Source organism: Manis javanica, chromosome 8, assembly GCF_040802235.1.
Source record: "Manis javanica isolate MJ-LG chromosome 8, MJ_LKY, whole genome shotgun sequence".
Taxonomy (NCBI): domain Eukaryota; kingdom Metazoa; phylum Chordata; class Mammalia; order Pholidota; family Manidae; genus Manis; species Manis javanica.
This window is the reverse complement of record NC_133163.1, coordinates 61907499-61931945: the sequence shown is the minus strand read 5'-3', so window position 1 is coordinate 61931945 and position 24447 is coordinate 61907499. Positions and strand designations below refer to the sequence as shown.

Sequence of the window (24447 nt, the reverse complement as noted above, 5' to 3'; positions counted from 1 at the left end):
TGTTGCTTGTATTCTATTTGAGACTTCTTTATTCCCCTTTCTCTCTTTTTTTTCCTTCTTTTTCCTTCTTTTGGATTAATTGAGTATTCTCTGTGATTTCATTTTATATTCTTCTTTTGGCTTATTAGCTATAATTTTGCTGTGTTATTTCAGTAGTTGCTTTAAGATTTAATTTAACTTATCACAGTTTGCCTTTAAGTGATACTATACGTTCTAGTACAGTGAGAACCTTATGAAGGCATACTGCCCATTCTTTGTTTTCTGGTCTTTCTGTGGTTCTTGTCACACATTTTAGGTCTAAATATATTATAAACCCCACAGTAAGTGTTTATTACCATTGTTTTATATAGTTAGCTATCTTTTAAGAAGATTTAAATGCTCAGGAAAAATGTCTTTTATATTTCACAATAGCTACTATTTTTGGTGCTCTTCAGTAGATCCATATTTTCCTTCTGCCTGAAGAATTTCTTTTAAACATTCCTTGGAATGCAGTTCCAATGGTGATTAATTCTTTCAACTTTTGCATACTTGAAAATGTCCTTATTTTATCTTAATTTTCATGTAGGTATAGAATCATAGACAGACAACATTTTTTTTTTCCTTGCAATATTTTAAAGCTGCTGCTCCACTGTCTCCTGGCTTACATTGCTTCCAGGGACAGCACAAAAGGGAGAAGCACTGGGACGGCTTCACCTCCCTCCAAGAACTGTGTAACTACAACTGTTTCCCTCCAGCTGCCGATATGGAAAATTTATTTTTATTACCTTGTGGAGGTACAGTTTTATGGTTCTGCCTCCCATCTGCTCAAAAGGCACACAAGATTGTTACCCCTCATTGTATCCTATATGGAAATTATGGGACTGTCACTATTCCATATACACAAAGCAGTTGGTATATTTCTATGTGGAAATAGCAGAGTTAGACATTCTCTCATCTTTATCTTAAGCCCTTTCCAGGATGCAATTGCCATTATCAGGGTTATTCTCTTCTTGCCTAAGTCTCTTATAAATTACCCATCATGATGCATCCTTTTGGGAAAGTGTGGAGGAAACTACAATAAAAGTTTTCAAAAGGTTACCTTGTTTTTAAATTGAAGTTTTTTATTAAAATTTTGCCATGTCTAAAAATAGAGCTATTAGGAGAACATAGATTGAATTCTAAACCAGTCATAAGAAATGCATTTGCCTGGACCTTTTGGGAGCAAAGCTTGGGGAACACTTAGATGAAGGGAAAGTCCTGGACATTTCCATTTGACATGTGACAGGAACTATTCCAGGCATTTTGGCATCCATATTATAAGAGGAGGTAATATCTGCCCAGTTTTTATGGATAAGGAAACAAGGTTCAGAAAGGTTAAGTAAATTGCTGAAGATTACGTAGCTAGTAAGTAGCAGAGCTAAGTTTTGATTGTCAGCATGCCATATTCCAAAACACAAGATGAAGCATAGCCTAGACAGGCAGGACCTTTTAAGAATTCCCTACCTATCCCCCATTCACGTCTTCTAATTTTGTAGTTACTTTGACAGAAAGATAGTTTGAATGTCCACTCACCGGCTTAGAGAATTTCTTTGTACCACCTTCTTTTGTCTAGTTCGGTAGTTCTTAAAATTTAATGTGTATAAATTTACTATATCAAATTATACACAAAAAAATTTTGCCACCATTTTATAAGATTTTCTAAGGTAATTTTGATGTTATTAGACTGTTTACCTTAGGCATTATCACATTTAAAACCTAACACCTGAATACTGTGGAACCACACTATATTCTTTCTAATCTATTATAATATTTCTCTCATTTCCAACAAACAGGTTCTTTGGGGAAAGTGGAGTAATAAGGAACACACTGTGCAGAAGAGTATATAGTCATCACGTTTGTAAGATGTCACTTGCACTCTTAAAGGAGTGCAACTAATGTACCTAAAGAGCTGAAATTCTTCTTTTCAGTGAAGGAGATGACTTCTTAAGAGATAAAGTTAAGCACAGAAGTTTATCTAAAACAGCAGCTCTCAAATTTTAGAGTGCATAAGAACAGCCTAAAAAGCTAGTTTTAAGTGTATATTCTTGAATAGGAGTTCTGATGCTGGTAATGGAGAACAGCTTACATCAGAGCAAGCCTTTCTCAGATAACAATAATAAACTCTGGACCACACACACACACACACACACACACACACACACACACACACACACACACACACACACAGTTATTTGAAGGTACTGGAAAGTAACCAAAAGCAACCAAAAGCAGGCAGAAACTGAAGAGTGTTCTAATCTTTAGTGGATTTGTTTACTTACAGGGTGAGAATCAGGTTTATAAGGCTATTGCTTTGAGGATGCTGCTCAGACACACAGCACAGGGCAGACAGAAGACAGGCAGAAAAGCCCAGTGTTTTTGGCTTGAGGTATTCAAGGATGGAGTTAGAGGCTGGAAGAATATCTGGAAAATTAGAGTAGCGAAATCCCAGAACAGAGGAAGTCATGCATGCATGGCAGTCGGGCGGGGGTGGGGAAGGTAGACCCGAAATTTGGATTTAAATGCCACTCAAATCATAGGCGGATTTCTGAAATGTATGTCTATAGGAGAGAGTCCAGTGAGCTTAGCAGAAAACAGTATGTGGAGAAATGTAAAAGCTGACCAGGAGGGTTTGGACTTTGATCCTGACCAAGTTAAATGGACTCAGTGAACACCTCTGGCTTTGTGAATTAAGAAAGCTTCCCTTGGAATAAAAGGAAATATTACAGGACTAACAGATTGGCTTCCAAGGTGAGGGGCAACTGGACATACCTAATGACATGTAGAACTAATGTTCCACGAGGTTAAGGGGGAACAGCTAATAATTTAACTGACTGGTAGAACAAAAATCAATGCTCTTCAAAGAAGAATAACCAAAAATAACAGAAACCAGAATCCAAAGACTCTAAAATGTATCATTGATAATGAACATATTTTAATGACTAAGCGTGTGAAGGCACAGGAGATAGTTCCTAAGGTCAAAAGAAAACGCAGTCAGTAGAAACAGACTTCTAGATGACCAAGATACTGGAATTAACAGAAAACTACATTTAAAGAGGCAAATACATATATTCAAAGATATAAATTAAGATATTATAATAGTAAATAGTAACTGAAGACACTGGGAACCTCTCAGGGAAAGGAAAGCTATATATTTTTTTTTTTTTTGAGAGGGCATCTCTCATATTTATTGATCAAATGGTTGTTAACAACAATAAAATTCAGTATAGGGGGGTCAACGCTCAATGTACAATCATTAATCCATCTCAAGCCTAATTCTCGTCAGTCTCCAATCTTCTGAAGCATAACGAACAAGTTCTTACATGGTGAACGAATTCTTACATAGTGAATAAATTCTTACATGGTGAACAGTACAAGGGCAGTCATCACAGAAACTTTCGGTTTTGATCATGCAATATGACCTATAAACAATCAGGTCAAATATGAATATTCGTTTGATTTTTGTACTTGATCTATATGTTGATCCCTCATTTCTCCTACTATTATTATTATTTTTATTTTTAATAAAATGCTGAAGTGGTAGGTAGATGCAAGATAAAGGTAGAAAACATAGTTTAGTGCTGTAAGAAGGCAAATGTAGATGATCAGATGATCAGGTGTGTGCCTATGGACTAAGTATTAATCCAGGCTAGACAAGGGCATCAAGACATCCACGGATGCAGAAGATTTCTCTCAAAGCAGGGGGGGGTGAGGTTCTGAGCCTCACCTCTGTTGATCCCCAAATTCTCACCTGATGGCCCCCCTGCGACTGTGCCTGTCTTAGGTTGTTCCTCCCTTGAGGAATCTTACCCGTCTCTGGCTAACCAGTCATCTTCCGGGGCCATACAGGGAAATGTAAAGTTGGTAAGTGAGAGAGAAGCCATATTGTTTGCAAAGGTTAGCTTTTTACTTCTTTGCAGATTTATGCCCTGTGGCTTCTATGCCCAGCACTTGTCTCAAGGTATCTTTACCACCTGGAGGAATTATGATACTCGGTAAATTCGATATGAGGCACGAAATCTATTTAAGGGTTGTAATTAGGAAGGAAGAAGAAAAGCTATAGATGTAGCATACGAAGGAAACTTGGGAGGATTGATTATTTCTTTGACATATCTTCTTGTATAGTACCTTAAGTATGTATAGGTTTTAAACTACTAACTAATTTGCACACATATATTAACATAATAGGAATACGGTGACATAAACAAAGCAAATCTATAATTACCATCCATCTCCAGTGAAGCCAAGAAAACCATTTAGGCACCCTAGGCATTTGTGAAAATTTATCTATGATATGATGGATATTGTCCAACTGTACTTGAACCATCAGACAAATTAAAGCAGCCCATTTCTGGGATCTGTTCACATCCCATATGTTCTTTTAACCATAGATAGTCTATAGTCATGAGATTTTGGAGTGCTACAACTTGCACCCCTCCCAACTCCTGGTTGAGTTCCAACAGTACAGATCCGGTCAATTTCGTTGTCTCACTGTATGCACATGCCAGCCTAGACATCTCCCTCCTCATTCTTACGGCAAGTCCAGGAGATGGTGGGCTGGATGCAGCCACAACCGCAGCATCGTCCGAATCCCTGTGGAGGCTTTTTGATGATCATCCCCCGGCACAAGTCCTCCAGAGAGTGCTGATGCCGGAAGCTCCTCCTCATATCGTATCTTAGTTCATTTTCTGGGTATCCAAGCTAGGCCTTGATCTCCTGCATAGAAACAAACAGACCCTTTGCCCACACTTTGACATGCCCTCTATACCACTGTGCAGAACTCATTGGAGGTCAGCACACAGTAACTGCTTTTTTTTTTTTTTTTTAAATTAAGAGAAAGGAATATTATCAGAAAAGAGTACCTCCATAGCTGATCATCTGACACCCTTTAAGTGATCAACATTAAGGATATTTAAAGCATGCGTTGATCTTTGATTTACCAATAGTTTTATCCTGTTAAGGAGTAATGCCCCTTTTCCTTCTTTCTTTCTTTCTTTTTTTTTTTTTTTTTTTTTTTTTTAATCTACACTTACATGAAGAATACTATGTTTACTATGCTCTCCCCTATATCAGGTCCCCCCTAACAACCACATTACGGTTACTGTCCATCAGCTTAGCAAAATGTTGTAGAGTCACTACTTGTCTTCTCTGTGTTGTGCAGCCCACCCTCCCCTTGCTCCCTCCCCCCCATGCATGCTAATCTTAATAACCCCCTTTTTCTTCCCCCCCCTTATCCCTCCATGCCCACCCATCCTCCCCAGTTCCTTTCCCTTTGGTACCTGTTAGTCCATTTTTGGGTGCTGTAATTCCACTGCTGTTTTGTTCCTTCAGTTTTTCCTTTGTTCCTATACTCCTCAGATGAGTGACATCATTTGGTATTTCTCTTTCTCCGCTTGGCTTATTTCACTGAGCATAATACTCTCCAGCTCCATCCATGTTGCTGCAAATGGTTGGATTTTTCCACTTCTTATGGCTGAGTAGTATTCCATTGTGTATATGTACCACATCTTCTTTATCCATTCATCTACCGATGGACATTTAGGTTGCTTCCAATTCTTGGCTATTGTAAATAGTGCTGCGATAAACATAGGGGTGCATCTGTCTTTCTCAAACTTGATTGCTGCGTTCTTAGGGTAAATTCCTAGGAGTGGGATTCCTGGGTCAAAAGGTAGGTCTGTTTTGAGCATTTTGATGAACCTCCAAACTGCTTTCCACAATGGTTGAACTAATTTACATTCCCACCAGCAGTGTAGGAGGGTTCCCCTTTCTCCACAGCCTCGCCAACATTTGTTGTTGTTTGTCTTTTGGATGGCAGCTATCCTTACTGGTGTGAGGTGATACCTCATTGTAGTTTTAATTTGCATTTCTCTGATAATTAGCGATGTGGAGCATCTTTTCATGTGTCTCTTGGCCATATGTATTTCTTTTTTGGAGAACTGTCTGTTCAGTTCCTCTGCCCATTTTTTAATTGGGTTATTTGTTTTTTGTTTGTTGAGGCGTGTGAGCTCTTTATATATTCTGGACGTCAAGCCTTTATCGGATCTGTCATTTTCAAATATATTCTCCCATACTGTAGGGTTCCTTTTTGTTCTATTGATGGTGTCTTTCGCTGTACAGAAGCTTTTCAGCTTAATGTAGTCCCACTTGCTCATTTTTGCTGTTGTTTTCCTTGCCCGGGGAGATATGTTCAAGAAGAGATCACTCATGTTTATGTCTAAAAGGTTTTTGCCTATGTTTTTTTCCAAGAGTTTAATGGTTTCATGCCTTACATTCAGGTCTTTGATCCATTTTGAGTTTACCTTTGTATATGGGGTTAGACTATGGTCCAGTTTCATTCTCCTACATGTAGCTGTCCAGTTTTGCCAGCACCATCTGTTGAAGAGACTGTCACTTTGCCATTGTATGTCCATGGCTCCTTTATCAAATATTAATTGACCATATATGTTTGGGTTAATTTCTGGGGTCTCTAATCTGTTCCACTGGTCTGTGGCTCTGTTCTTGTGCCAGTACCAAATTGTCTTGATTACTATGGCTTTGTAGTAGAGCTTGAAGTTGGGGAGTGAGATCCCCCCTACTTTGTTCTTCTTTTTCAGGATTGCTTTGGCTATTCGGGGTCTTTGGTGTTTCCATATGAATTTTTGAATTATTTGTTCCAATTCATTGAAGAATGTTGCTGGTAATTTGAGAGGGATTGCATCAAATCTGTATATTGCTTTGGGCAGGATGGCCATTTTGACGATATTAATTCTTCCTAGCCATGAGCAAGGGATGAGTTTCCATTTATTAGTGTCCCCTTTAATTTCTCTTAAGAGTGACTTGTAGTTTTCAGAGTATAAGTCTTTCACTTCCTTGGTTAGGTTTTTTCCTAGGTATTTTATTCTTTTTGATGCAATGGTGAATGGAATTGTTTTCCTGATTTCTCTTTCTATTGATTCGTTGTTAGTGTATAGGAAAGCTACAGATTTCTGTGTGTTGATTTTGTATCCTGCAACTTTGCTGTATTCCGATATCAGTTCTAGTAGTTTTGGAGTGGAGTCTTTAGGATTTTTTATGTACAGTATCATATCATCTGCAAATAGTGACAGTTTAACTTCTTCTTTACCAATCTGGATTCCTTGTATTTCTTTATTTTGTCTGATTGCCGTGGCTAGGACCTCCAGTACTATGTTAAATAACAGTGGGGAGAGTGGGCATCCCTGTCTGGTTCCCGATCTCAGAGGAAATGCTTTCAGCTTCTCGCTGTTCAGTATAATGCTGGCTGTGGGTTTATCATATATGGCCTTTATTATGTTGAGGTACTTGCCCTCTATTCCCATTTTGCTGAGAGTTTTTATCATGAATGGATGTTGAATTTTGTCAAATGCTTTTTCAGCATCTATGGAGATGATCATGTGGTTTTTGTCTTTCTTTTTGTTGATGTGGTGGATGATGTTGATGGATTTTCGAATGTTGTACCATCCTTGCATCCCTGGGATGAACCCCACTTGGTCATGGTGTATGATCCTTTTGATATACTGTTGAATTCTGTTTGCTAATATTTTATTGAGTATTTTTGCATCTACATTCATCAGGGATATTGGTCTGTAATTTTCTTTTTTGGTGGGGTCTTTGCCTGGTTTTGGTATTAGGGTGATGTTGGCCTCATAGAATGAGTTTGGGAGTATTCCCTCTTCTTCTATTTTGTGGAACACTTTAAGGAGAATGGGTATTATGTCTTCTCTGTGTGTCTGATAAAATTCCGAGGTAAATCTGTCCGGCCCTGGGGTTTTGTTCTTGGGTAGTTTTTTGATTACTGTTTCAATTTCTTTGCTTGTAATTGGTTTGTTTAACTTTTGTGTTTCTTCCTTGGTCAGTCTTGGGAGGTTGTATTTTTCTAGGAAGTTGTCCATTTCTTCTAGGTTTTCCAGCTTGTTGGCATATAGGTTTTCATAGTAGTCTTTAATAATTCTTTGTATTTCTGTGGAGTCTGTCGTGATTTTTCCATTCTCATTTCTGATTATGTTGATTTGTGTTGACTCTCTTTTTCTCTTAATAAGTTGGGCTAGAGGCTTATCTATTTTGTTTATTTTCTCAAAGAACCAGCTCTTGGTTTCGTTGATTTTTGCTATTGTTTTATTCTTCTCAATTTTGTTTATTTCTTCTCTGATCTTTATTATGTCCCTCCTTCTGCTGACTTTAGGCCTCATTTGTTCTTCTTTTTCCAGTTTTAATAATTGTGATGTTAGACTATTCATTTGGGATTGTTCTTCCTTCTTCAAGTGTGCCTGGATTGCTATATACTTTCCTCTTAAGACTGCTTTCGCTGCATCCCACAGAAGTTGGGGCTTAGTGTTGTTGTTGTCATTTGTTTCTATATATTCCTTGATCTCTATTTTGATTTGTTCATTGATCCATTGATTATTTAGTAGCATGTTGTTAAGCCTCCATGTGTTTGTGAGCCTTTTTGTTTTCTTTGTAGAATTTATTTCTACTTTCATACCTTTGTGGTCTGAAAAATTGGTTGGTAGAATTTCAATATTGTGGAATTTACTGAGGCTCTTTTTGTGAGCTAGTATGTGGTCTATTCTGGAGAATGTTCCATGTGCACTTGAGAAGAATGTATATCCTGTTGCTTTTGGATGTAAAGTTCTATAGATGTCTATTAGGTCCATCTGTTCTAGTGTGTTGTTCAGTGCTGTGTGTCTTTACTTATTTTCTGCCCGGTGGATCTATCCTTTGGGGTGAGTGGTGTGTTGAAGTCTCCTAAAATGAATGCATTGCAGTCTATTTCCCTCTTTAGTTCTGTTAGTATTTGCTTCACATATGCTGGTGCTCCTGTATTGGGTGCATATATATTTAGAATGGTTATATCCTCTTGTTGGACTGAGCCCTTTATCATTATGTAGTGGCCTTCTTTATCTCTTGTTACTTTCTTTGTTTTGAAGTCTATTTTGTCTGATATTAGTACTGCAACCCCTGCTTTCTTCTCACTGTTGTTTGCCTGAAATATGTTTTTCCATCCCTTGACTTTTAGTCTATGCTTATCTTTGGGTTTAAGGTGAGTTTCTTGTAAGCAGCATATAGATGGGTCTTGCTTTTTTATCCATTCTATTACTCTATGTCTTTTGATTGGTGCATTAAGTCCATTTACATTTAGGGTGACTATTGAAAGATATGTACTTATTGCCATTTCAGGCTTTAGATTCGTGGTTACCAAAGGTTCAAGGTTAGCTTCTTTAGTATCTTACTGCCTAACTTAGCTCGCTTATTGAGCTGTTATATACACTGTCTGGAGATTCTTTTCTTCTCTCCCTTCTTATTCCTCCTCCTCCATTCTTCATATGTTGTGTATTTTGTTCTGTGCTCTTTTTAGGGTTGCTCCCATCTAGAGCAGTCCCTGTAGGATGCCCTGTAGAGGTGGTTTGTGGGAAGCAAATTCCCTCAGCTTTTGCTTGTCTGGGAATTGTTTGATCCCACCATCATATTTAAATGATAGTCGTGCTGGATACAGTATCCTTGGTTCAAGGCCCTTCTGTTTCATTGCATTAAGTATATCATGCCATTCTCTTCTGGCCTGTAGGGTTTCTGTTGAGAAGTCTGATGTTAGCCTGATTGGTTTTCCTTTATAAGTGACCTTTTTCTCTCTAGCTGCCTTTAAAACTCTTTCCTTATCCTTGATCCTTGCCATTTTAATTATTATGTGTCTTGGTGTTGTCCTCCTTGGATCCTTTCTTTTGGGGGTTCTGTATAATTCCATGGTCTGTTCGATTATTTCCTCCCCCAGTTTGGGGAAGTTTTCAGCAATTATTTCTTCAAAGACACTTTCTATCCCTTTTCCTCTTTCTTCCTCTTCTGGTATCCCTATAATACGAATGTTTTTCCTTTTGTATTGGTCACATATTTCTCTTAGTGTTGTTTCATTCCTGGAGATCCTTTTATCTCTCTCTATGTCAGCTTCTATACGTTCCTGTTCTCTGGCTTCTATTCCTTCAATGGCCTCTTGCATCTTATCCATTCTGCTTATAAATCCTTCCAGGGATTGTTTCACTTCTGTGATCTCTTTCCTGACATCTGTGATCTCCTTCCGGACTTCATCCCACTGCTCTTGCATTTTTCTCTGCATCTCATCCCACTGCTCTTGCATTTTTCTCTGCATCTCATCCCATTGCTCTTGCATTTTTTTCTGCATCTCTGTCAGCATGTTCATGATTTTTATTTTGAATTCTTTTTCAGGAGGACTAGTTAGGTCTGTCTCCTTCTCAGGTGTTGTCTCTGTGATCTTTGTCTGCCTGTAGTTTTGCCTTTTCATGGTGATAGAGATAGTTTGCAGAGCTGGTACAAGTGACTGCTGGAAGAGCTTCCCTTCTTGTTGGTTTGTAGCCTTTTCCTGGGAGAATAGCGACCTCTAGTTGCTTGTGCTGGGCAGCTGTGCGCAGACAGGGCTTCTGCTTCCTGCCCAGTTGCTTTGGGGTTTATCTCCGCTGTTGCTGTGGGCTTGGCCTGGCTGGGGCTGTTCCTCCAAAATGGTGGAGCCCCGTTGGAGGGGGAGCGGCCAGGAGGCTATTTATCTCCATAAGGGGCCTCTGTGCTCCCTGCTGCCCAGGGTGTTAGAGTGCCCAGAGATCCCCAGATTCCCTGCCTCTGGTCTAAGTGACCTGTCCTGCCCCTTTAAGACTTCCAAAAAGCACTCTCCAAACCAAAACAACAACAGCAACAATGAGAGAGGGAACAGAAAGAATGGGAAAAAAAAAAGGAAAAAACAAGCAATTTTTTTTTTTTTTTTTTTTTTTTTTTTGTCCTCAGGTGCCGGTCCCAGGCACCCGCTCACTGGTCCTGCTGCCCTGTCTCCCTAGCACCAGGGTCCCTGTCCTTTCAAGGCTTCCAAAAAGCACCCACCCACCGGTCCCGCAGGGAAGGAACGCTCGATATTCTTTGTCCTCAGGCACTGGTCCCAGGCACCCGCTCACCAGTCCCGCCGCCCTGCCTCCCTAGCACCGGGGTCCCTGTCCCTTCAAGGCTTCCAAAAAGCACTCGCCAAAAAGAGAGAAAAAAAGGGGAAAAATGCGCGATTTCTTCCGTCCTCAGGTGCCGGTCTCAGGCACCCACCCACCGGTCCCACAGGGAAAAACGCGGGATATTTTTTGTCCTCAGGTGCCGGTCCCAGGCACCCGCTCACCAGTCCCGCCGCCCTGCCTCCCTAGCACCGGGGTCCCTGTCCCTTTTAGGCTTCCAAAAAGCACTCGCAGAAAAGAGAAAAAAAAAAGGGGAAAAACGCGCGATTTCCTCTGTCCTCAAGTGCCGGTCTCAGGCACCCGCCCACCGGTCCCGCAGGGGAAAACGTGGGATATTCTTTGTCCTCAGGCGCCGGTCCCAGGCACCCGCTCACCAGTCCCGCCACCCTGCCTCCCTAGCACTGGGGTCCCCGTCCCTTCAAGGCTTCCAAAAAGCGCTCGCCAAAAAGAGAAAAAAAAAAAAAAAAAAGGGGAAAAACGCGCGACCTCCTCCGTCCTCAGGCACCGGTCTCAGGCACTGGCCCGCCAGTCCCGCAGGGAGAAACGCGGGGTGTTCTTTGTCCTCCAGCGCCGTTCCCAGGCACCTGCTCTCCGGTCCCGCCACCCTACCTCCCCAGCAATGGGGGCCCGTCCCTCTAAGGCTTCCAAAAAGCGCTCGCCAAAAAAAAAAAAAAAAAAAACCGCTCCGGTTTCTCTCCACCCGCCGGTAGCCTGGGGGAGGGGCGCTCGGGTCCCGCCGGGCAGGGGCTTGTATCTTACCCCCTTCGCAAGGTGCTGGTTCCTTGCAGGTGTGGATGTGGTCTGGATGTTGTCCTGTGTCCTGTGGTCTCTATTTTAGGAAGATTTTTCTTTGTTGTATTTTCATAGCTCTATGTGTTTTTGGGAGGAGATTTCCACTGCTCTACTCACACCGCCATCCTGGCTCCGCCCCCAGGAAAGCTATTTTAAAAATTAGATGGAAATTCTGAAACTAAAGAGCTGCAATATATGAAATGGCAAAAACAATCACTAGATGAGTTGAAGAGAAGATTGGAAACAGCAGAAGAAAGGGACAAAGAACATGAAAACAGATTAACAGAAATTACTCAATCTGAAAAGCAGGGATAAAAAAGATTAAAAACTAAAGCAGAGCCTCAGTGACTTGTAAGACAATATCAAGTTATCAAAAAACATAAAGGAAAGCTTCATTTTCAGGCTCTATTAGGTCATGAAAGAAAAAGCAATATTTTTTTATCTGCTGCAAAAACAAGTAGAGGGGAAATTTTTCATTTTGAAATTATTTCTATTGCTCAGTGAAGATTACTATTGCTGTTGACATGACCATCAGAATTTTTGTTCTTAAATAAAGGTACTTCCTACCATTTGATTGTTTATAGCTTTCAAGAGCCCATTTACTCAACTCACCAAGAGGTGAGTGTGGTGAACACCTCACCAGCATAATCAGTTCATTAACTTATGAATGCCTTAATTAAGTTTCAACAACAGAACTTAACACACTTCTAGACAGTGTGTCTCAACAGAGTTTCTTTTACCTGCCTTACTAGCTAACCAAGTATGGGTCATTCCTGCTTGGCTTGACTTCTCCTTCTAGCAGAAATTTCATCAGAACCTTTATGCTATCTATATGTTCCTCTTTTTTCCAGGGGACCAGGAAGTGTGGCAAAGGGAAGTCACATCATCTTTTTTCTCAACTTCCTCTAGTTGAATCTCATATTTAAAAAATTAATGAAGTACTTCTTTAACTAGTTGGTCTAGACTGTCTTTTTGTCTTGGAAGTCCAGCTGAAGACTTCTTTCCAGTACAATGGGTATAACCATTAATAACTCCATAGTGATCTGTCTGTACTTTGGCTAGTTGCTATTTTCCAACATGTCCTCAAGAAGGAGAAAGAAAGTCCTCTCATACATGACACTATCTGACAGGTTGGTTGATATGGTAAATGCTTTCCAGGTAGAATGAGTGTTTTTTGCAGGATCTGCCATGCTTGGTCAGATAACCCAGTGGAAGGTCTATTCAAAGATTTGATATCTGTTGATATAATCGATTTGATATCTGTTTAGTCAACATTTGCCACATTGTTAATGCTGCAAAATATCCAATAAAAGTTGCTTAATTTCACTGGGCTGGTCCTGCATAAAGTTCTGGATCTAATCATCCTGATTTATGTAGCAGTAGAGAAGAACTCTCATACACGTTATAGTCAGGCTTCTAGGTCCTTCTCTTGTTATAATCAGTGTGACTATATGCCAAAGGTAAACTAGAGAGACCTTAAGAAATTGGGTGAACAGTACATAACTGTAACAGTGACCTTTCAATTTCAAATTATTGATTCTAATTATAAGCATCACAAGCTAAACTTAATACTTGGTCTGGACTCTTTCTGTTCTAGGGCCTTCCAGCTCACATTGGCCATGAGCCCCACAACTTTACATGTGTGCAGGCTGTTACCTTGCCATTTGATTCTTATTTGTAGTTTCTATTTGTTCATTTATTACAAGCATATTCTCCTTTATGTCCTTGAGTATACTTATAATAGCTGCTCTAAAATCCTTGTCTTCTAATTTCAACATTTGGGTCATTCTAGGGTTGCTATCATTGTGTATGGGTCTCATTTTCTTTTTCATCAGAGAAATGTTGAATTGCATCCACTGTTCTGTGGGTTTCTAGTTGAGTTTTACTTGCCACTGTGGCCTTTCTTTAAGAAAAAAGCCATAAAACTCATAAACTCTTCCAATTCTGTTTCCTTCAACCAAATGTTGACTCCCTTTTAGTTTCTGTTTACTCTCTGGAGCATGTTGGTAGTTGTTTTTATATTTTGCCTAGAATTTGTAGTTATCTGTGAAAGATTTGGTTAAATAGGAACTATCTTGCCATTAGAAGAAGCTGAGTAAAAATCAACTTTTTTACTTCTGGTCTGTTTTACTTCTTTATGCTGCAGTCTATTATTTAAAAAATAAATTAAAAACCAGGGAAATGTATATATTTCTTTTATATATAAATAAATGTGTATTATATATTTTATAACATATACTTTATATATACTTATATATTAACCATTGCTGGCACTCTGTTCTTTTACATAGATCCTATTTTCCATCTGGTATTATTTTCCTTTAATAATTTTTGTTGTGCAAATCTGATGGCAATGAACTCTGTCACTTTTATTGATCTGAAAATCTTTTATTTTGCCTTCATGTTTGAAGGGTTTTTTAATATCAAATTATTGATCAACAATCTTTTTTTATTTAAACCACCTTATTCAGTTATAATTGACATTACAAGAAGCTGTACATATTTAATGTATATATTTTAATGAGACAATTTTTCTTTCATAAAGATTTTATTCCATTGTCTATTGCCTTATATTATTTCAGTAAGAATTCTTCTATCATTCTTATCTTAGGTTTTCTGGCTGCTTTTAATATATTTCTCCTTGTCACTGTTCTCAGCAATTAATTTATATTAAGTCTTGGTATGATCATTTTTGTAATTATTATGCTTGAAATTTGTTGAATTTATTGGAGATGTGGGCTTATAGTTTCATCAAATTGGAAAACCTTTGGCTCTCATTTTTCCAAATAAATTTTCTTTCCTCTTCCTTTTTGGGCTCTATTTACAAGGATGCTAGAGTGCTTGAAATTTTCCTATAGATCATTGAGAATTTGTTCATTTTTTTCTTCCTTGTGCTCTAGTTTGGAGAGATTCTATTGTTATGTCTTCAAGTTCCGTAATACTTTCTTCTTCACTCTCTAATCTTTTAAACTCATCCAGTGAATTTATAATTGCAAATATTTTAATTTTTTAAATCAGAAGTTCCAGTTATTGGTATTTGTCTTCTATTTCTCTATTCCTTATTTGTATTTTCTTTTAATTCCTTGAACATATTTATAATAGCCCTTTTAAAGTCCTAATCTGCTAATCCATCATCTCTATAATTTCTAGGGGTGATTGCAGAGCTCTTCTCATTTATTTCTCTTTTCTCAAGGGCCAAAGTTCTGAACTAGCTGTGATCCAGTGTTTGAAAAGTTGTTTCATATGTTTTATATAGCAGTCTACTTAAAACCGGTGAGAGGCATGCTTAGCACTTGTCAGTCATGGCCAGAAGAGGGACCAGTGACCTAATTATTTAGGACTTTAAAACAGTCTCTGTAAAACTGTTGATTTGTGTGATATTAGAGCTTGGAGTTCACAGGCAGGCAGTGGTGAAGGGAAGATGGATTTAAACTGCAGGAGAGAAAATACAAACTGGGACCCACAAGCGCAATCTGAAACCCGCAGGGATAACCTGAAAACTGTGTTAGTTTTCACAGCCTGTGATCTTGGTGGCATGGGTATCCTGCAGGAGAAACTGGTACCCTTTGTCATGGAGCTGAACACACACTTGGCCTAGGAGTTGGAAAAGCTGAAGGAGAATCCAGGGGAAGCTGGAGCTGTTGCAGACCAATAAGGTGAGCCAACAGGTAAGTGACAATGATTACAAGCTATCAAAAAATTGCTGCTGCTCATTTTGCCTTTTAAATCTCACACAAGAACGTTTCTTGCACTCTAACTAACTGGAAACATACAGGTAAGAGAATTCTGAGAAGTGTAGTTCAGCCTAGCCGGGTGAAACATGACAACACTATATAGGAGCACTTGATTCCATGGAACCTACTTGGGTTCCATTTCACCAGTGCAAATCAGCGGTTATTAAAAGTAGTGGCAATGGGAAACCACCAAAAACAGAGTTAGTCAAGTGGCAGAACCTTGAGTCCTATGAAGTTGGCAGCAGTTGATAGGAGACCTTGCAAAACACTTACACTTTACATGAATAACTGGCCAAATAAAAACACAATGTTAGCTTTATGATACAGAAGTTAGCTTCTAGTATATCAGTTTCAGTAGATACAGGGTAGAGATACTACAGAGATGGAGTTCTGCTTAGATTTTTCAGTGTTTCTAAATCCTTTTCATGGGCCCGAGTATTCTTGTTTGTTGAAATTTATATCAACTAGACTTCTGACTGAAAGGAAAAGTACTAACGCCTGGGAACAATTAAGGAATCATGTAGAATATACCCTCCCTGTTTATGGAGAAAACCAGGCCTGAAAAGAATTTTCTCCTTTAAGATCTAGGTTTTTCTACTAGTAAGTAGAAGAAATTGAACTAATATAAGTGATATGAAAAGATTATAAGAAAAATATGGAGAAAATACTTTCAAGATGGGTAAGAAGAACATGTTTTTAAAAAGATTTTCTGCAAGAGCAGGGCATCTAAGTGTGCTCAAAAAAGGCTTTAAACTTATTCTGGAAAATAAGAATAAAAGATTATATAAAGTAGCAGACTGAGTTGGAAAGGAAGCTGATTGAGAGGCATGCAGAAATATAAAGGGGGTGGCATGGTTTAAGGAAGGACATAATTAAGCAATAAAAGAACACATTAAATCTGTGGTTAAAAGCACTAAAGTTTAGATGTTTTTTACAATTTTGATACTTTACATAGTGTGATACTTAAAATATATACAAAAAATATGAAAAATTAGAGAGATTCACCATGTACTCACTGTCCAACTTCGACAGTTTCCAATACTGTGTGAATAATTTTTAAAATAGATCTTCCCCCAATGTTTTTTTTTTTTTGGACTAAATATTTTAAATCAAACCCCAAACATAATAAATTTTACCTGTAATTACTTCAGTAAGTATCTCTGACACATAAACTCTTTCTTTTTTAAAAAATGTAAACACAATTCCGTCATCACACCTAATCAGACTAATACTTCCTTAGTGTATCTAACACCCAGACCATGTTCAGATTTGCTCAATTGTCTCAACAATGATTTCTTCAAGTGCATGGCTTGTCTAATCAGAATTCAAACCAGATCTACACACCACCTTTAAGTGATGTGTTTATAAAGAATTGAACTGACACCAAAAGAAACCAAATTGGTAATGTGGAAAAAAATTACATGAGAAGCTTGCTAAAATACAAAGGAAAGAATATAGAGGTGAAAGTGACATGCAAGAAGCAAGTGATAATACGAGACAGAGCACAGAGAGCCTACATATGGGTGGTCAATGCTTATAAAGATAAATCATGAGCACTTGAAACAGAACAATAATCAAAGGTATAACAATGAAAATAATTTTAACAAGCTAAATAAGGAACTGTGGTTGCAGATGGAAAACATTAACTGAAAATTAAGGAAAATGCACCAATACTTGAGCCATGGATTCTTAACTTGAGGTTCTCCATGGATAAGTTTCAGGGTATTAATGAAAATTTAAAATTAGAGCAAAAAAAATGTGTGGCTATATTTAATCTACCACATCTTGACATTAAAATTTTTTTTGAGGCATAGCAAGAGCAGAAGTTCTTAATCATCTTTATAGATCTTATAACCTTATAAAGATTTAATTAAAGTTATTGCTCTTCTCCCCAGGAAAATGTGCCTATATTTACTTTTTGCCAAATGCCACATGGTTTTGTCACAACAGCACTCTACTTCCTGGTGTCAATTTTTTTCGTGAACTATTGCTGTGTAATGAAGAGCTCATAATTTAGTAGATTACAGTAATTAATCATTTCTCATGATTTTATGGGTTGGCTAGGAGATCTGCTGGTTTTACATGAGCTAAATCAGTAACAGCTGACTGGACTGACAGGTCACAAATCACTTCACTCTTATGTCAGACGGTACACCTTTGGCTGGGATACCTGTTTTCCCCTGTGGGGTCTCCCATCCTCTGATGCAGGGGTGGGCAAACTATGCCCCACAGGTTAAAGTCAGTCTTTCGTTTTTGTAAATACCTGACTTACTGGAACACAGCCACATTCGTTTACGTGTTCTCTGTGGCTGCTCTCACACTATAATGGCAAAATTGAATAGTTACAACAGAGACTGTATAGCCCACAAAGCCAAAAATATTTACTGTGGAGATATCTTTACAGAAAAAGTTTATGGACAGACCCCTGTTTTAGTTCATCAATTTTTACATCATGGATTGCCACCTGGGATGAGCCTTACCCATGTCTGAATCAGATGCAGATAATGAAACATTGAATCTGATGCTATAGTTATACCTAACTATAGCTGGAATTCTTGGGAGGGGATAAGTGTCTTACTCATGTGGGAAGAATGTGAATGATTGTGGCCTGAGGGTGGATGGGGTAAATAGAGCCACAGATTCTTAGAAGCATCTCCATGGAGAAGTGTGTTCTATTTTCCCATCCCTTCAGTCGGGCGTGTTCCGTGATGACCAATAGAATGCAATGCCAGGTTGTGCCGCTCTGAGTGCTGGAGCCTAGGCCCGCAGGGGCTGCCCAGTTCGCGCCTCACTTTCTGGAACACTGCCATGATAAGAATCCGGTCTACCCTAAATGGAGGATGAGAGGAAAACAGACTCTACAGCTGACAGCCAGGACCAACTGCCAGACACATGGGTGAGGTCACTGTATATCTTGCAGCCCAATGCTGTTGTGCATGGATGCCACAGGAAACCGCAGGGAAACTGCCTTGCTCTCCCAGAGTGATGGCAAATTATACATCATTGCACCTTCAAACCACTATATTTTGGGGTCTTTTGTTAAATATAAAATATTTGCTAGATGTAAAACAAAAATGAAAAATTCTAGAAGCATCTAGATAGAAAAATTGAGTTGTCTTTAAAGAAACAAAAATGTTATTCCCAGGTATTAAATATCAGATAATAATAGGGTGATAGCTACACAATTTAGAGGGAAATAATTGCCAAAATGTAAAATGTGAAAAATTTTAAGAATGTATCAGATCAATGAAATAAAGTAAGTCTGGGAAAAGCAGGATTCAGTCAGCTCTGGGAATCTCAGCAGTAAACATTTAAGACTTTCCTCTGGGGTCTTATTATTTGAATATCAGGATATTCTTATTGTCTAAAAGAATGTACATGTCCCTCTTAGGGACATATAAGATAAAAAATAAAAATGTACTCTTTGAGGATGAAGAACATCTTCAGAGTAACACTGTGCATACTGGCAAAACTGAAAGTTAAAGAGGAAGAAAGTTGCATTGTGAATAAATTTTTCCTCCATGCTCTACATGGTATGTAACATTCTAAAAACTAATGATATTTTAAAAAGATGATAATAAAATATTACAGTTCTAATCTACAGTTTAAATTTTGCTTTTCTTTTGCAGACTTTTAAGAACCTTTGTCTTTTAGTTTTAAAAGATAGCATAAAAAAAGAGAGTGTAAGTGATAAAGCAGTGGTTAATATGAAAATCAATAAAAGTTTAAAACTTGTTTCAGTCAATATAAAAGGCTTATTGGTAAACCCACTGAGTTTTTCTTAAAGGAACATTATATTAGAGGCATATAAAACCTTAATTAGCCTGATGGTTTTAAGATAAACAATTAATTTGATTCTCTTCCTACTTTAACAGAATTTTGTTAATGTTATTCTGGACAGTTTATTTTTAAGCATTCTCAAATACAGTGTTGTTCTTGTTTTAAGAAATTTTATATCACTGCTATATAACTCAGTGAGAATGTTCCAACATTAATGAGAAATGTTGGCCATCAGTTACTATTCATAGTGTGCAAGAGCATCAAAACAGCAAACATTATTCAAAACCAAAAAGGCATTATATCAGTCAGAAAAGTTTATGCAGTGATAACAAAAAACATTCAAATCTCAGCAGCTTAAAACAAGTCCATCATGATTCAGCAGCAGACTGCTCATTGTAGTCACTCAGGGACCAAGGTGGTCAGAGCAATGTCTCTAACATTGTCTATCTCCATGCCAGAGGACAAGACAATTAAGTACTAAGCCCAGAAATGGACTTTCCTTTTTCCTCACAATTCACAGGCCAGAACTAGATATATTGCATCACTGAACCATAAAAGGGACAGGATAGACATTCCCAGCATGTTCCCAGAAGTGTGGAAATATTTGGCGAACAGCATTAATGACTACAACAGACATTCTCTCCTGTAGACTTTGGGACAGAACTTCAGTTTAAAATATAGCCATTGTTATTTCATTCAGGTCCAGGTCACTCCCTCAGGGGCAGGTGAATAGTCTCTAGTAGTAGGGGCTGGGGGGACCCCACTAGGGTTGCCTGGGATATTTTACAGAGCAGACAAAACACTCACAAACCTTATTATCATTTTGGCTTCTACTTTTCTCCTTGAATGAAATTTAAGTCTATAGGGGATGAGTTTTAAAGACTGGCTGGATGTTAATTCACCAGATTGATTAACCAGAGATCTAGCTTTTCCATGGTAAGCAAACTCTGAAAGCTTAGCACAATGGATGCATAAGACAAAGCAGTGAGAGTTTCCTGGTGCCTCAACAATTGAGGCATTTCACTGTCCTCACCCTTCTCACTTCTTCAAGGTTTTTATCCTCTGTCTTTGCTCTCCTGCCTCCTGGCTTACCCATCCTGCCTCTCTAATCTCCAGAGATTTCTCCCTCCTCCAGCTATACTAGCCAAAACTCTTACCATGAAGCCAGAAGGAAAGTGGGTTACAGGAAATAAGGGTGGTCTGCACAAAGGCACCGTGATCACTTAGCAGTAACAGGGAGAAGAGTTAGGGCCAATGAAAGACTCCAGGTCCACTATTTGCCCATATAGTACTTTTTTGAAAGTTAAGAAAAGATACTCCCTCCTTCCTTCAGAATTGATATAGCTACATATTCAAGGTATAGAAAATTCTTCTGATTCTGCGGTGGGAAAAAAGGGTTAGTAACCAGGTCTACAAATAAACTATCCGTGCTCAAATAAGGTGGCATCCCATTAAGCATAGAGGTGCCTGACTTCACTCTCAGTGGATTACTTAATCACTTTGAGCATCATTTTCTTTACTCGTAAAATAGGAGTAGGAAATATCTTGTTTAGGAAAGCTGTTGTGATAAAATGAGATAATATGTGTAAAACTTCTTATCCTCACCTCCTTTAGGCATCATAGTGGGAATTCAATAAAATATTAGTTTTCTTTTTCTTCTGTCCCCAGGGGAAAAGCTCTGATACTGCAGTGGGGGCAGGAAGGGGCATTGTCTTTAGGAGCGCAGAAGACCCTTAAGAGGGAGGACACCCACTGAAATTATTTCCAGACCAATTCCTCCAGGCACTCTAAACCCACTAACATGGTTATTTTTCAGGGTCATTCTTGTGGGAACCATTACTTAATAAAATTTCTCCAATCTATTTTCTGGTACCTAAAATATCTTCAACAGGAGATATTTCTGTTTTATGAATTTGGAGGGAAGGTAGAAAAAAGTAAAAATAGAAATACTTTATATTGGAAACAGTACCAGACTAGTCTAATGACCTTAGGCAAGTCACTTAATCTTTCCTTTTTGCATACATTAACACCCACTCTTCTTGGTGCATAGCTAAGTTTTGACAAAGTACAGTCACGATAGTCTGTCCAAAAGCAAGAGACAGTGCAGTGTCATCATCCCCCAAGTTCCCTCACACTGCTCTTCTGCAGTCTACCCTTCTTACCCTTAGGCCCTGGCAACTGTGGCTCTGTTTCCAGGCCCTATATTTTTACCTTTTCCAGAATTTCACATACATGGAATCACATAATATTGTGGCTTCATTCCTTTAGCATAATGTCTTTGAGATTCATCAACTTTGCTACATGTATCACTAGTTCATTCCTTTTTTATTGCTGAGGAGTATTCCATTGTATGGATGTGCCAGATTTGTTTATTCATTCACTAGCTGAAGAACATGTGGGTTGTTGCCAATTGATTTTTGTTTTGTTTTGTTTGGTGGTAGTTGCTTTTTTGTTGCAATTAGGAATAAAGCTACTAGATGCATGCAAACATAGATTTGTGTGTGTGTGAACCTAAGTGTTCATTTGCCTCAGGTAAATCTCCAGGTAGGGGATTGTATAATAGGTTTATGTCTACCTTAATACGGAGAGCCAAGTTGTTTTCCCAAAGTGGCTTTGCCATCGTGGATCCCCACCAGCAGCATGTGAGAGTTCCACCTGCTCTGCAACCTCACCAGCAACTCTTCAAACCTCAATTTCTAATCTCTGCCATGGGAAGAATAAATAAAAGAATGTACTGACCATTATAGTGAAGAGCAGTGGTAAAACTATTTGAAAATGACAAAAGCAATATATAAATAAGTATAGATGTATGGTAACATTTTTAAGGTGAGCAATAGTGTAAAGAAGGTTTAAAACATACTTAAATTCACAGAAAATATAATTTGACCAAGTAAGGCCTACAATATTTTGGAGGGGCTTGGTGTCCTATAAGCACAGCTATATATGTGTATAGATGAGTCATTTCTTACATACTGTTTTTTTTTCTCATTTTAATAATCACAATCTAAAAAATATTAAAAGTAGTCAATGCAAAATTCTATCACTCAAATTAATTTGTTGGTAGCATTTGGGAGTGATTCTTTGTCTTTTATTTTTATAAATATTTCTGCTTGATAGTAACTATAATTCACAAAGAATTTGGTATCTTTAACTTTTCACTTTACATTAAATCATAGGCATGTCACAATGTTATTCCATGATCTTAAAAAAGGACTGTATAATATTCTATAAAGTAGATGAACCTCTATTTATTTAACCATTCATTTCTGTATATTATTTTATCATTCTCTCAATTTTGTTCTCTTCTAAATGATACTGTAACAATGAAAGCCATACCTATAGGTTTTGTTTGTTTTTTGTTTTTTTATAATCATTTCCTTAGGATGGATTTTTATAACTGGGATGACTGGGTTGAAAGGGGTTGGGGGCTAGGCAAAATGGGTGAAGGGGATAAAGAGATACAAATTTCCAATTACAAAATAAATTGGCCACGGGGATGATAGTACAGCACAGGGAATATAGTCAATAATATTGTAATATATTTGTATGTTGACAGATAATTACACATGCTGTGGTGAGCTTTTAGTAATGTCTATAATTGTCAAATCACTATGTTGTATACCTGAGGCCAATATAATATTGTTTATCAACTGTATTTCAATTTAAACAAAGAAAAAAAGGATTTGAATATTTTAATGGATCTTAATACATACTTATAGGTTAATTTCCAAAACATTGCATCAATTTATGTTTGTTCTGATCAAAGCATGTTTCATCACACCTTGGCAAATGCTGGATATTATCATTTCAAAACTTTTTTAATATAAATGATTAAAATGGTGCATTATCTTAATTTGTGTTTCTTCGGTTAATAGCGATGTTGGATATTGTGGTAGACAGCCTGTAAGATGGTCCCCAGTGATCTCTGCCTTCTGATATTCATTCCCTGGTATAATCCCCTCATTGTGAATGCTGGCTGGACCTACTGACCCACTTCTAACAAAGAGAACATGGCAGATGTCATATGGCAGATACTAATCATAGAACAGATTTCTTTCATTCTGGGAAAATCAGAATAAGGCCTTTAGTAACCAAAAACAATAAATTAAATATCCACCAAACTTTCTTACATAAAACTGAGTATTTTAAAAGTCTGGTTGTAGAAATTGTCTACCTTTAGTGGAGTGTTCCTTAACAAGGGATTTTTTGACAAGTTGGAGAATTATTTGTTTTCTAAGTACAAATTTAGAATAAACTAAGTAAATCATAAATCAGATTGTTGGGAGCCTCATTTCAGCCATGGAAGCCTGAGTGCACTGCAGTCAACAGAGTGCAAAGTCTGGTTGAAGCTCAAGGGTGGGCAAGAACAATAACTTAGCTTTGGTTCAAGGTTGCTTCTACTTTGCTTTATTCCTAAAGCAACCAATAAGCTGAGCGATGTTTATGCACGTGATAATAGGTGCAGGTAGATAGATCTGGCTTCCCGAAGCAAGTGGAAGTTTAATGCCTCTTGTTTTCCTGCCTAGAAAGTGATATTCCACCCAAAAGGAGAAGCAAAGACCATTTACCTCCAACCACACTAGCACACTGTTCTGCCACCTGGAGTAATAATTCTACTACATCAACCATCCCTAGTGTCCAGGTTCTAGGCCTTGAAGTTCTTTCTATGACAATACAGGGGAAATCCCCTTATCAATCCCTTGCAACTGCTCATCATGTCCATTGGGCAAGTCTGGCTCTGGGCTACCCAGTTCATCCTGTTCTGCCCTGTCTGTCCCCCACCAACTCACAGTAAGCAGCTTAAAGTGATCATAAATCAGGTCTTTTCTGGACTGTCAGGATACCTGTATCCATTTAATGTATATGAGATGCCTTTTAACCAAAAAATATTTAGCAAGCATGAAGTATAGTTATTTTGATTCATCTTAATTCTGACACTGATTTAGATAATTCTCTTCTTTGTACTTCAGTCCTTCTGGAGGACTGGGAAAAGCCTACCAGATTTTTAAAAATATCATATGCAATTAAGGAACCTTAAATCATTTGGAAAATAAATTGAAACCAGACTTTGAATATTACTTATTTTGAACTTAAAGTTTTGCATTTCCTACAAGTGAAGGTTTATTGCAGTTGTT

General features: G+C 38.1%; 1 pseudogene; it reads left to right on the top strand.

Annotated features, from left to right (window-relative positions):
* Positions 1-18365: 18365 nt before the first annotated feature.
* LOC108393099 (large ribosomal subunit protein eL39-like) overlaps positions 18366-24447 on the top strand; it is a 62420-nt pseudogene continuing 56338 nt past the window's right edge.